We start from the raw sequence: 13,664 nt of genomic DNA on the forward strand, positions 1-13,664 counted from the left end.
TTAAGATTATATCATAATTTAGCTTTCTATATGTGCTTATTATTATTACACAAATGGTGACCTATATGTGATTAAGATAAAATTATCTATCGCAGAATACAGCATGCTCTATGTATATACTTACTATGCAAATAGGTTAAATTATTCACATTTCCGGATCGCTCAAATGTCTAAAATGATACCATACCTAAAACTCCCATTAAGGTATCTGTCTACGTGCGAAGACAAATTTTTGAAAAAACTGTTTAATTTTCATTTTTAGTTTATTTTTTAGGTTATTGCAATTCAAAACAATGAATAATACCATTTAAAAAGTTTTATGTAATTTGCAACTCAGTCAAATGGGGAAATTTGGGTAAAAAACTGTGAAAATTGGTGTAAAACGCAAAACATCCTAACAAGAATTCTAATCAAAATTTTCAAATTCTTTTTCTACAAAATATAGTTAGAGCTTTAGTGAAGGCAATGAACTAGGATCTAAGAAATATTTGCATTTATAAGAAAGTTATAGCAGTTCGAGTATTTCCTAACTGAAAATTTATCAAAATTCTTATGCATAAACAACATTAATGAGCTCTAAATAAAAAACTATTCATCTCAAAACTATAATCCTAGTTCATTGCCTTTAGGATAGTATAAATAACATACATACAAAATTTCATTAAAAAATATTCATAATATTTTGAGATATCATGTTTTGCGTATCAAAATTTTTACAAAATTAAAGTTCCTCAAAAAATGCATTTAAAGTTTTTAATTGTGTTTTATGAAAAATATCTCTCTTTATTTTTATTAATATTCATCACATTTATATGATACACCTTCTTTGTTAACAATTTTATCTGTTTTCTTCTTTCTAACAGCTCTTAATTTTTTCCTGGCAACTTTTGTTGTACCCAATGACTGCCTTTTTGACGTGATGATTCTTTCTTTATCGAGAGAAAGGAAGTGTCTCAGGGTATAATCCCCAGGAGTTATTCCCAGTTCAAAAAAAATTGCCAAGAGACCATAAAATCCATCATTAAAAATTATTGCAGTTATTGATGCTCCCAAACGTAAAGTCTGTAGCTCCACAAATGTGTTTTTGGGAATTATTGTCCACAAAAGATTATTGAAGCTTTCATTGGCATTTTGAGTCTTACCGTGTAAGCATTTTTTCAATAAGTTTTGATCGCATAGCTGCATATATGTTGGCTTAATGATTTTAATAATGTTCTTTGGAAGACCTGCATTTGTTTCTTTGAATTTTTTTCCACAGGAAATTGCACGTTGATATTTACACCAACTGTCCTTTCCTGTTGGACACTGTCCATGCATGGGATGTTTATTATTAGAACATGTGTGAGCAAATGCAGCAATGGTTGCACTCTGCATTTGCAATAAATTCCCTGCATTAGCTCTAATTGCTATCCCATAGTAATTTTGCAACTTATTTATGAAGGAGTCTGTTAATTTCCCTTTGCCACCAAGAGATTTATTCGATGACTTTAATTTTCTCAAACGAGTGCCTACTCGCTTCTGAATATGGCCAATGCATTCCAGTTTTGAAACAGAATCTTTCCCATAAATGTCTTTAACTGTATCATAGCCCTTAGAGTCACCATCTCCATAGTATTGTGAATAAATGAGTTTACGACAACTCTTGGAACGCTCAAATATTCTGTAAGCACCAAGCACTTCCATACTTCCAGATGAACCCTTATGATTTGCACACTGATGTTTTGATGCACATGATAAATTCAGCTTTTTCGTGTGACACCATTGGCAAAACTGAGACATCACTTCAATATCCAGCACCTTACCACATGTCACAGAGATTGCACTCACTACTCCATTCAGTGATGAAAACCCTCTCCGTTGCCATGTTCCATCAACAGATACACCACATTCAGTAATAGCAGCAGGGTTTTTATTGTCTTTTAACTCAGTAGCAGCAATATTCATTGAATTTTCTGCAACAGAACGAGCAGCACGAAGAAGCTTCAGTTCCTGCATTCTGAATGCTTGTTTGGAAAGAAAAGATGGAAAATTGAGGGTAGCAAAAAATTTCTTTCCAGCTGTATAACCCTTTCCAATGATTCTAAGTGCACACACAAGTCGAGTGTTTATTTCATTGGATGTGTTTTTCTTTTTAGATGAAGAAAAACCTTTGTAAAAGGAGCAATTCTTGCATTTGAGGCAGAAATTCGAACACAATCCAAAGGTAGAATCCTCTATCAAATACAAGTTGCTTTTGAAGCATAAAGGACAACATAAAAGAGTAAAAACACTTATTAATATCTCGATATCCATAATTCGAAATCCAGAAAGGTTATTTGTTTTCAAATCAGGAACATTATCTTCACATAACTGCGAATTCAGCAGTTTCTTTTCGCTGCAAGTCTTTTGTTTTGAATCTGATACACCAACAGAGTCTGCAGCTTGCATGGAAGAAGAATGCCTATTTCCATGAAACTTTCGTTTCTTACTTCTGTTAATGCTTTTTCCACCCATTTAAAACACTTTTTAAACAAAAAGCAATAAATATTCAAATCAAACTAAGCTGTATTCACTCGAAAAAGCAAAGTAAATAAATATATAACACGAGACGAGCAGATGTTTTCAAACGTAAACAATGTTCGAGAAGCAGCTGTTGCCAATCTTTTCTGTATATAAAGAGCTGAAAATTAATTCAAATTTAGGTGGCTTGCACATAGTTTTGTATAAATTTAAAAAAATAATTAATTTATGATTTTAGGAGCGTATGTTTGATGAAACGACGAAAAACATTCAACTTCCGGTAAGCACTTCCGGTTTCGTTTTCGACTCTTTTGAATTACATAAATCTTCATATCTCCATTTCTATCAATCGTAGGAGAAAAATAAATACAGATTTAGAAAGCTAAATAAATGCACTTTAAAATAAAAAAAAATAAAAAAAAATTGTGAATTTTGACCAAAAGTGGCCTTTTAGACGTAGACAGATACCTTAATAAGCAGAGCATTGGTATGAAAATACATGACGGTTTTTGATGTCTTTAATAAAATTTTACCTTAATATTTACTGCACATTCAGTTTTATATGAAGCAATTGGATTTAGTTTAGTTATATTAACGTCCTGTTTATAAAAGCAATACTAAGACTATTTTTGGGATTGACCTCATAATTTGGAACCGCGGTGAGATGACGAGGAAGACACCTGAGCTGGCACCCCCTCTCCCTGAAGAAATCGGAATGAGAAAGATGAGTAAAAAAAATTTTAACCGTTTATAAATTTGCGGATAATTTGAACTTAGAAATAAGAAAATTCAGAAGCATTTTTCGATAATTTTCAGCATTTGCTAGCTTCGGATTTCCTGGGATCCATTTTTATCTGACTTTTTTTGATAAGATAACCTGAAGATAAATACAATAGAATGGTTAAAATTTGGTATAAATTTAGTACACTTTTTTTTTAAAATTTTGGACGAATGGTAATCGTGTTGTTGTTGATGAATTTTAACATTTGGTGGTCATGTTTGGAATTATAATTGGCTCTCTTTGATATATAATCCAAGTTGAATATATTAGATATAGGAAATTCGATATAACTTCATACTTTGTTCCAAATTTTGGGCGAAATTCGTCAAAGGAAAGCTCGACTGTTTCTTTATGTGCATGCCAGTGCAATACATTACTAACGGAAATAATTTATCTCTTATCTAGGTCGTATCTTTCTCATTGTGGACCTTTACAAGGCTGTGAATGTTACCCTTTTTCAGATTTATATTTCCAGTGCCCTCACATGATGGATGGATGTTTTATAAAATTATAAAGAAAACCAATACTTGTGTATTAATTGCATGGCATTAGCTAGCAGTAGTTATGCCTATTTGACGTGAATCTAGAGTTTATACTGATTTCGACATATAATCTTTATGTATTAACCACTTCCCAATGGTTAATACACAAATTACTGAAGATAAATTATGTATTTTTGAAATATTTCTTCCCATAGATTGAAATTTTATGTAAATCTGTAATTGTAATCACTAGATCACATAACGGATTTCGTTTATTTAACTCTTTACCTTTCTAGATTATAGCGTTTATATGCATTGAAAGTACAAACGGACAGACGATCAATTGCTTCATGGATTTGACTCCAAATCTGATAGAGATTTCTGTTTTAATTGCTAAACCTGCGCATCAAATTTTACTAATCTAGCTCTTTATGTTTTTATCTTGTGATATCACACTCATTTGTACTCGAATAACTAAACAGGTAGATTTTAACAAAATGAATTTCATTGAAAATCTACAAATTTGGAGTGAAGTCAGTATTCCAAATTTCATTCGTTTAACTAAAGGCAATTTTTAGTAACTGAGTTCACAAATAGATATAATTCCAAAAATGTAATTTTGGAAAGTAGGGCGATCTGAAGTGGTTTTTTTTAATGATAACAATACTTTCACTCTGCATATTTAGGATATAAGAAAGTTAAAATTATAAAGAACTAGATAAATGACATAAAGCCTAATATTTTCACCTGAGAATTCTGCAGCCCAATTCAGTATCAAATAGTTTATTTACTTCCTCGCTTGTAAACGTTATACTTCACAAATCACTAAGTTCGATAGCTGGAAAATACTAGATAAATATCAAATTTTGAACTCACTTGGATTTGAAGAGGAAATCCAGATGCAAGCTTCATTCTCTTCAGTATTCTAAAAGGTGTCCCAAAATTAACGCAAGATTTGAATTTGCCACCATTTATTTACTAAAGTATTGGCAACCTGTTAAAAAAAACCATTTGATAGTTTAGGGTTAGAAAAAATGGCGAGTTGCACGATAGAACAACAAGTTAACATAAAATTTCAATTAAATAAAAAAAAACTAAGTTTTATTCTTAAATTTATTCTTAATTTTTAAATTATTAATTAATTTAATAATTATTTTTAATTATTAAATTAATTTTAACTTTAAATTCATTCTTAATTTTTATTCTTAAATTGTTAAAAGAAAAAAAAAGTTTTTTTTTCTTTAAATTGTTGTATTTCTATTGAATTGTAAAGCACACAGGATAAAGTCATGCATGGAATAAGACATAGGGAAAATGGCCTCCACAGCTTTGCTGGCACATACGCACTCTTATTTCGATATATACCCTTTTGTATAAATGTGGCTGAATTTCCTCCTTCAATGCACACGTGCGTAAGTTTTGTTGGTTTAGACCTTTTACCACAAATAATCCATAAAAATAAATCAAGTGGTGTTAAATCATATGATCTATGGGGGTAATTCTCTAATTTTCGAAATGTGGCAGCCAGACTTCAATTATTTTTGAAATATTGTTCAACTATAAGTAACTCCTTTTTCTATCATGTAACGTTTCATTTTTACTAACCCTAAACTATCAACTGTCAGATGGTTTTTTAACAAGGTTGACGACACTTTATTGCACGAATGATGACTAATTCAAATATATATATATATATATAAAGGATTTCGAATCCTGTCGACTAAATAATATATAATATTATTTTAGTTGAAGCATATTGAAGCATAAAATGCAGCTTCGAAGACAAGACGTTGAATTTTTAATTTAATTTTAATATCCATATCGTGAAAGCATAATTATTAACAAGAAGACGCAGCTCGTCTCAAAAGCTGAAGTAAGAAAGAAGGCAAAAAAGGGACGAACAAATGATCACTCGCCTTATATAACATAGGATTTCCGGCCACGAGCCAATGTGGTGACCTTTGACACCTTTTCAAGGGCGCAGAAGATATCACTTTATTTGATACGTAGTATTGGTGGCGCATTATTTTTACAAAGGGATTCATTAAACCGAAAGTGGAATTATATCACGAAATAAGATAATATTTTTAGAATGAAGTTACTATGGGTTAAATTAAGATATATATATATATATATATATATATATATATATATATATATATATATATATATATATATATATCTTAATTTATATATATATATGTTATATTAAATTATATATATATATATATATATATATATATATATATATAAATGGAAAATACTTGAAAAATATGGAGATATCATGAGCGCATTTTCCCGTTCTATCTTCAATTGTGTATGCAAAAATACATATTTTTTATGACTTATAGGAATAAAAAGTTTTTTGAAGATAAATTGTTGACTCAAATTAAATACATTTTAAGAAGAGAAGTCAAAGCACAAGTTTTCTGGAAATGTCAGCTGTCAAATTATATAACAGCTATAAAAACAATAAATTCTATTACTAATGATAGAATAGAAAATAAAAAGTAAATAAATAAAATAACAGCTAAATACAAGTATATCTGTTTGAACACTGTTTGGGTTTTTGGATGCCTCAATATGAAAACTTTGAACAGCTTTTGCTTAATTCTCATATATCTATTATTTATTTCTTTGCATTTCATAGCATTTGTGAGATAAAATAAAGGGCTCATTTATTTATTTACTATCATATATTTTTATATTAAATGATCATCTCTTAAACTCTCTCTGAGATAAATTCTTAAAGAGATATATAATCTTTAAAGGATTTATTTTAATAGTTAATGCGAAAAGTCTGATTATATAAATCAAACACAAATGAAGATAAATCTCACAAGTTGTAATATGTATGGGCTAGAGATTTTTTTACAGCTTGCTCCATCACATCGTTACGAATATTATTGTTGATTTATAAAGAATATTATGGTTGGCAATAAAAAAAAAATTAAATTAGATTTTTTAACACTCAATACATAGATAGTAAGTAAAAAGATGAAACTCGAATTAACTTATCTTTAATCAAATTTTACAAAATAATTTTCCTCTATTTATCAACTAAAAGGATACTTTATATGCTGACGTTATAAATCCCATTATAAAAATCACGCAAACAGAAAATTCTAATTAAAAAATTTTAAAAATCACTGCATAAAGTGTTTATTACAGCTACATCTAATATGATTAACCTCTGAATTTTATTCTTTTATTATACACTTTTATTTAAAATTTTGATTTTAAGTTTTATTAATGTACTCGTGATTTCCTAATGGCAGTTTAAATTTGCTTCTTCTCATAGTGAAACTTCTGGACATGATCGGACAGTTCAAACTTGTTTCCATTGCCTTTAGAAACAGATATCGTTTGCAAGTAGCATCGAAGATATGTTAAGAAAAGATAAATAATAACACCTTAAGTTTGTGGCTCCTGGCAGAGAGTTACTTTCTGCTTAAAGAAGAATCAATTGTAAGATTCTAATATATATAATCAAATCTAATTTCCATATTCCCAAACGCTTAACCAAAACGTAATGTAGAAAATAAAAAAACCAAGAAGAATTTCAAACTAACAATGCTCTTCAGAGAAAATAAATTATGTGAAAACATATTTAACTCTCTTGATTCTAAAGACGTTTTCAAATTCAAGCATCTTAGAATACTGGCTCACTAAGATAAGAGAAATTACATGCTATCTCAAATTCCGTAATGACAGCCCATATTCTTAAAAGGTGTCTGGTATAAATGTTTAAATTGTATATTTTGAGATTTCCTGTTATTGTTCCCTGACGGGATCACATGTGTCTGCCTATTCTCCTGAAGTCTAGTGGATCGAGCCTTTGTCACTACACAATAACTATGTTCATTTCCCCACGTCATGATTTTATATAACTAATTACTGCCCGTGTCAGAGGCAATGATTGTCATCTCTTCTTTCGCTTTCAATACAGCTGCCCGGGGAATTGAGTGGATCCTGCAGGTTCTGAGTACTGCGGTGAACTCTTTCTCCGTCCTTTCACCGTCTGTTTTACACCGCAATCCAGTAAGCCAGGGGAGGATATCAATATTAATTCTTAAAGGGTTGATGTACTAAAGAGGACACCACATAATTGATAGCATTTTAAGCAACTGTATATTAAATAATTCTTTGAGAATTTTCGGAAAAATCTCCTCATCTTTTTTCAGCCATTTGGATGGGAATCCCAAACGTACAAAATACGCCTTCAATCAATCACACTTAAAGAAAGAAAAAGAAAATTTCACAGTCGTATCCAAATATCTTGGGAACCTACCGTAATTTTTTTAACAGGCATTTGGGGCTCATCAGTCTTGATAGAGTTAAAGGAACTAATAAACATATGTTTTCGAAATTAAAGCAAAAGAAATAGAATATAAAAATTTCTATTGTTAACATTGCTTGATTACTGTATAAAAAATATACAATGGGGAAGTATTGCAATCTCAAAGCATTTGGCTTTGAAGTTTTGAGAATTTCCATGCTTCATATCCCCCTGAGTGCGAAAAAATGAAGCAGGATAACTCAAAAATGCTTTGAACTAAACAGGTGAAATTTAATTTGTAGCTTTTTATCAAATTTGCAGACTTCTGTCACATTTTGAAATTGCTTTTAAACAGGTTATCTCCCTGTTTGTTTGTCAGATTACAAACAAACAGAGAGATAACTTGTTCAATTGTCCGATTACAAACATACAAAATACGAGGAATATAATATATAGAAATAAAAAAAAAATTGGCAGAAAGTTTTAAATTCTAATGTGTAGAACATTATCCCATTTTGAGCCAAATCCATTAAGGATTGGATTATTTGTTGCTCTTTACATTCCCATGAATATTAAGTGTCGACATATTTGAATGGACATAATGCTTCATAAATGGCTTAGAACTATGAAAATGACATGTAATTTTTTTTACTGTAATTGCAGATGTCACATTTTATTTTACTCGTTGACAAAAAGAGGTTAAAACCCCATTCTAATTTTCTTTATTATACTATGAAACACAAAATGCTCAATTGCAGGATTCTAAATAGAAGGATCTGTGGTATGCACTATAATTGTCAGGTCTCACCCAAGTTCCCTAATTTTTAAATGGGAGGGAATTGGGACAACTTCCTTATTTCGTAGTAGAGAGATTTTTTTTTGTCTATCACTTCCGTTGGTTCTCAATTAATATTAATCCAAAGGCGAGGAATAAAAGATCAGAACATTTAATAAGAATATCTGGCATAACATATTCATTTGCCTTAAATACATAAATTAATTTAAATTTAAATGATACATTAATTTAAATGATACATTAATACATTAATTTAAATTTAAATGATAAGAAAAAATAAATATCGTTGATAATGTGGTGAATCGGCAATCTGGCCATAAATAAGCCTAAGAGTAAAAGGTAAATTAATAAGATGTGTTTTCTCAATGCTATATAGTCTCACATTTTCTGATCAGCAAGTGCATTCGTCAGCTATATTTGAACGTAGCAGTTATATAATCCATGCTATGCTGTATTTTGATAAAGAACGTTAGTAGTAAAATTTACCGTTTTCCGTTGTCATTTTTATTTATACCACAAAAATGTTGGATACACATCTCTTTTGTAGTTTTTCTTTTTAATTTTGTGAAGCTGATCGATATAATTTATGTCATTTCTTTAAGGATAATTAACAAAAAATTAGTCTCAGTTAACTTAAATGACATTAAAAAGTTCAAAATGATGGAATTGACATTCTGATGATAAATATTGAATTCGATATAGGATTGATTGAATAAATATAGATGTTGTAAATTGAAAACACGTTTCTATCAATTAATTAAATTTCCTACACCCAAGCTCGTCAGGATTGTGTAATTTTATAACTGCAATAAAAATTCTTATATCAGCTAAAAACTGTAATGAAAATATATAATTTCTATTTGATTAATTTTTTTTGTATAAAAATTATAAAGGAGTGTCCGGTTGCAAATTTCTAAATCTGATTTGGAAAATCTGATCTGCAATCAGGGAAGGCCCATTAGATTATCAGAATACCAAATTTTCGTTGGTTAAAAAGTTAATATATTTTACATTTCTTAGTCTTTGTACCATTGTTACTGAACTAATAACATAAGAAGGATGGCAAAACCGACAAAACGTCTAGGATCCAGTCTTGGGAGGTCTCGAATCCTCTTGGATCGAGTGGCATCTCTGGAATGGAAATTGCCACTGATCTAAGGAATATTTAAGAAAGAAAGAGGGAAAAGAAAAAGAAGGCAATGACACTGGGAGGGGCTTAGGTTATAATGACACTTAAGGAAATAGGGCTCAGATTATATTTGAAGCTTGAATAGATTGTAATGGCTAAATTAGGATATCAACGGAAACCAAGGAAGACCAGCCAAAATATTTTTTTCTTTAATTTTCTCATAAACTTTTTAATAAAGGTGTGATCGTCTCCCATTTTAATATGATATTATGTACCTTAGGCAAAAAAACGACAGAAAAACTAACATGTGAAAGCTGTGTGCTTCGTATTATAGTAAAGAAAACCAGAACTTGTTTACAAAGTGCATGGGATTAACAATTACGGAGTAGCAATCATTTACCGAAAATCTAACGGGCGATCTTTGGCTAATATTCGCTAGCATGAAGTTAAAGCATAAGTACCAGAAAACTGAATATATATTTTGGACAATTTTTCCCAAATTGATATAGAACAGAATATGCAATTAACAAACCACGTATTAAATTATATTTATTTAAATTATAGCTTATTCACTCATGTAAAGATGTCAACGACCAACAGATATTCAATCATTTTACTTACTGGACTCAAAATTAAATAAGAAGCCAGAATTGACATTCTAAACCAGTGAATCAAATTTCATTTTCGTTTTTTAATTATTGTGTGTATGTGCAATCAAAATTACAGATCAACAAACTGTCAAACCCTTGATGGATTTAATTCTTAATTTGTTTGGATTTGCATTTTAGATACTAAGCTTGAGTACATTTATTTATCTGTCTAATTTCTTACACTTTGTAAGTATTGTGCTATCTTTTATTTGAACTGCCAAACAGGCAGATTTCGTCTAAAGAGATTTTGTTCAAAATTTTATGAAAATCTGTAAACTTGAGTAAAGTTAGTACAAGAAATTTCATCCGTATAATTTAAAATGTTTTTGAGATATGGTGTACACAATAAACAGACATAATTCCAAAAATGCGCTTTTAGGACTGAAGGAGGGTTGAAATGTAGAGATTACACAAAATCTTGACTTTGAATTTTCTGACTATGACGTTATTTTCGATGATGATGATGACGCATGTTAGAAAGTAAGAAAAAGGAGAAATCAACGGATTTGAGTGTTTCAAGCGCTGAAAACTTCGGTATTCACGATGAAAGCATGTTAAATATCTCGAAGATAGGAAAAACGTCTTTATAAAGCTTGCCAACATCCCTATAGTTGATCAAATCGAAACGTACCACGGTGTAATGATTCAGCTTCTTCCTGGGTGACCACTGTGACATTCCTTTTCCCACACACGATAATTTACATTCCGGGCCATTCTTCATCAACGAAACTCCCACAGTGTTAAGTGCCTCCAGATTGCCAAATGGAAGACCCTCCTTTTAAGTACGGTCATCTGGCCAATTAGTGCTAATCCAGATAAGGAACCACACGTGTGTTTCCCAGGGAAATAAATCGTGTCTTCGAAAGGCGAGAGTGTCAAACACTCCAGATGTCCTGCATTTTTCCCACGGTGGAGGGTGGATCATCAATGGACATTCCCCACGGGCGACCAGAGACGATTCAGGTTGTTCTGAACGGTGATTGGGTAACAGGGAGTCTGAGAGGAAAATAAAAGGTGAAATTTTTCGGAAGAAGGGACAGAGAGAAGCTTCGTGTGAATCGGACTTCTGAGTAAAATTCTACCCGAAGAAAATTCGGTGGATTCCGAGAGCTACCCCTGGAGTAGCCTAAGACGCCAACAGCCTGTTAGCTGTTCTTGTAAAGTTGTTTCCTTCGAAATTGTTCGAGGAACTATTCTTGTTTAATTTTCGTGTTGTAAATAGCATCATTCATTTAACCTAGATGAGAAAGAGTTGTTTTTATGTAATAAAGCTGTAAATAAAAAAATTGATCATATCGCTACCTATTATTGGATCGAGACTTTACAACGGGCACTAAGAACAATTGTGGCTGCTAACAGAATTTCTTTATTTGATACTTCCATATGGGTGCTTGTGATTCACTAGATAGCCTTTATGGGTACGGGAAAATAAATAATCATATAAATCTGGCCAACATTATTGTATGTTTTCAAAAGCCCCTAAATAATAAGAAATAAAAAAAAATTAGCCGTTTGAGTGAAAAATAAACGTTAATATATTATCACAAAAGGAATTTTTTTTTTTAATTCTGCCAGAAACTTTTGGTAAAACTTTTGATTCACTTGAAGACAATAAAACTTTATATAAATCTATAACTTTGTTAAAGCATATATTTATCAAGTTTTTTAAAGAAAAAAAACCAAACATAATGAGTTTTAAAGGCATGAGAAGATCATTATAAAATCAAATTTAAGCTTAAAATTTTCGATTTATTACCTTTTCTTTATTTCTGAGTCCATTTTTCTCTTACAGAAATGGAAATTTCTAAATAAATCACCGAGAAATTTTAATATTCTGAAAAAAAAAGATGAATGTTTAAATAATCACAATTTTTATGTTTAATTTTTGAAAAAATAAAAGAAATTGAGATTACACTTAAAAGTAGTTTTTTTTTTTTATTTAATACCAATCACAAATGGAATCAAAAATAGAATATAGAGGAGTGGGAGAGATTCAATACATTGAAGTAAATTATCTTGTAATATAATAAAAATGAATCTAATTTCTTAAAAACCGATCCTTGATATCATAAACAATAAAAGAAATGCTATAAAAATAATTTGTAGCGAGTAATTACTATGTGAAAAACAGTTCTAAGAAAAGTGACCATCTTTTAATATCCATATAACGTACAATCCAAAAAATACAATTCATAGAATCGAAAAAAGTTATTAAAAAGTTGAACAAATGAATTATTAAATAAAATAAAGTATTTAAAATTGAAAGGCTTCACCTAAAAGAAAGCGCGTTCAGTAATGTTATTCACATGTTTTTTATCGAAATTTTGAAAAATTATGCAGAATCAAAACTTACGATTGATAAAGGAATACGCATATCCACTAAGGTCACATCTGATGATTCAGCGAAACATGAAATTTTCAGCTGACAGTTAAACAAATCAGATGATTCAGCGAAACATGAAATTTTCAGCTGACAGTTAAACAAATCAGATGATTTATTTGTTTGGAATTCAAAAAAAGCAATCAATTCTTTAAAATGTGACTGCATAAAAACATCGACGCCGTCTTCGTTTTCGAAGTAATAAAAAGTGGCCAGCGAATCAGATATTTCTTCTGATCGTATGATCTTCGATGGTTGAGTATGTCAAATCATCTTCAGTCCATTCTTTTTTAATAATTCAGATTGTTCACGTGTCTCCCATACGCGTCATCTCCAAACAAATAATTTGAGCCATCTGTGTTTGCGCTGAAAGAGACAGCCAAGTCTTTTTTACTAGTTTATAAAAGTTTGACAGTAAATTTAGAAAATCACTCCGAGCTGCACTGTAGGTTCGTCTGAGATGACTCGAGTTGTGTGTTACGCAGCGGATTTCATCTGCAATGCCACTCACATTATGATGCGGTAAGTATGCATTTTGCAGTTGGAAATTTTAATATGTACTTATCTGTAGGACGGAGAAAACAAACTTCATGAGCATCATTATTTCAGGATTTTAATCTGCACCAAACATTTTGCGCCGATTTTCAGTTTGAAATAACGAAAACTTC

Source organism: Argiope bruennichi, chromosome 2, assembly GCF_947563725.1.
Source record: "Argiope bruennichi chromosome 2, qqArgBrue1.1, whole genome shotgun sequence".
Lineage (NCBI taxonomy): Eukaryota > Metazoa > Arthropoda > Arachnida > Araneae > Araneidae > Argiope > Argiope bruennichi.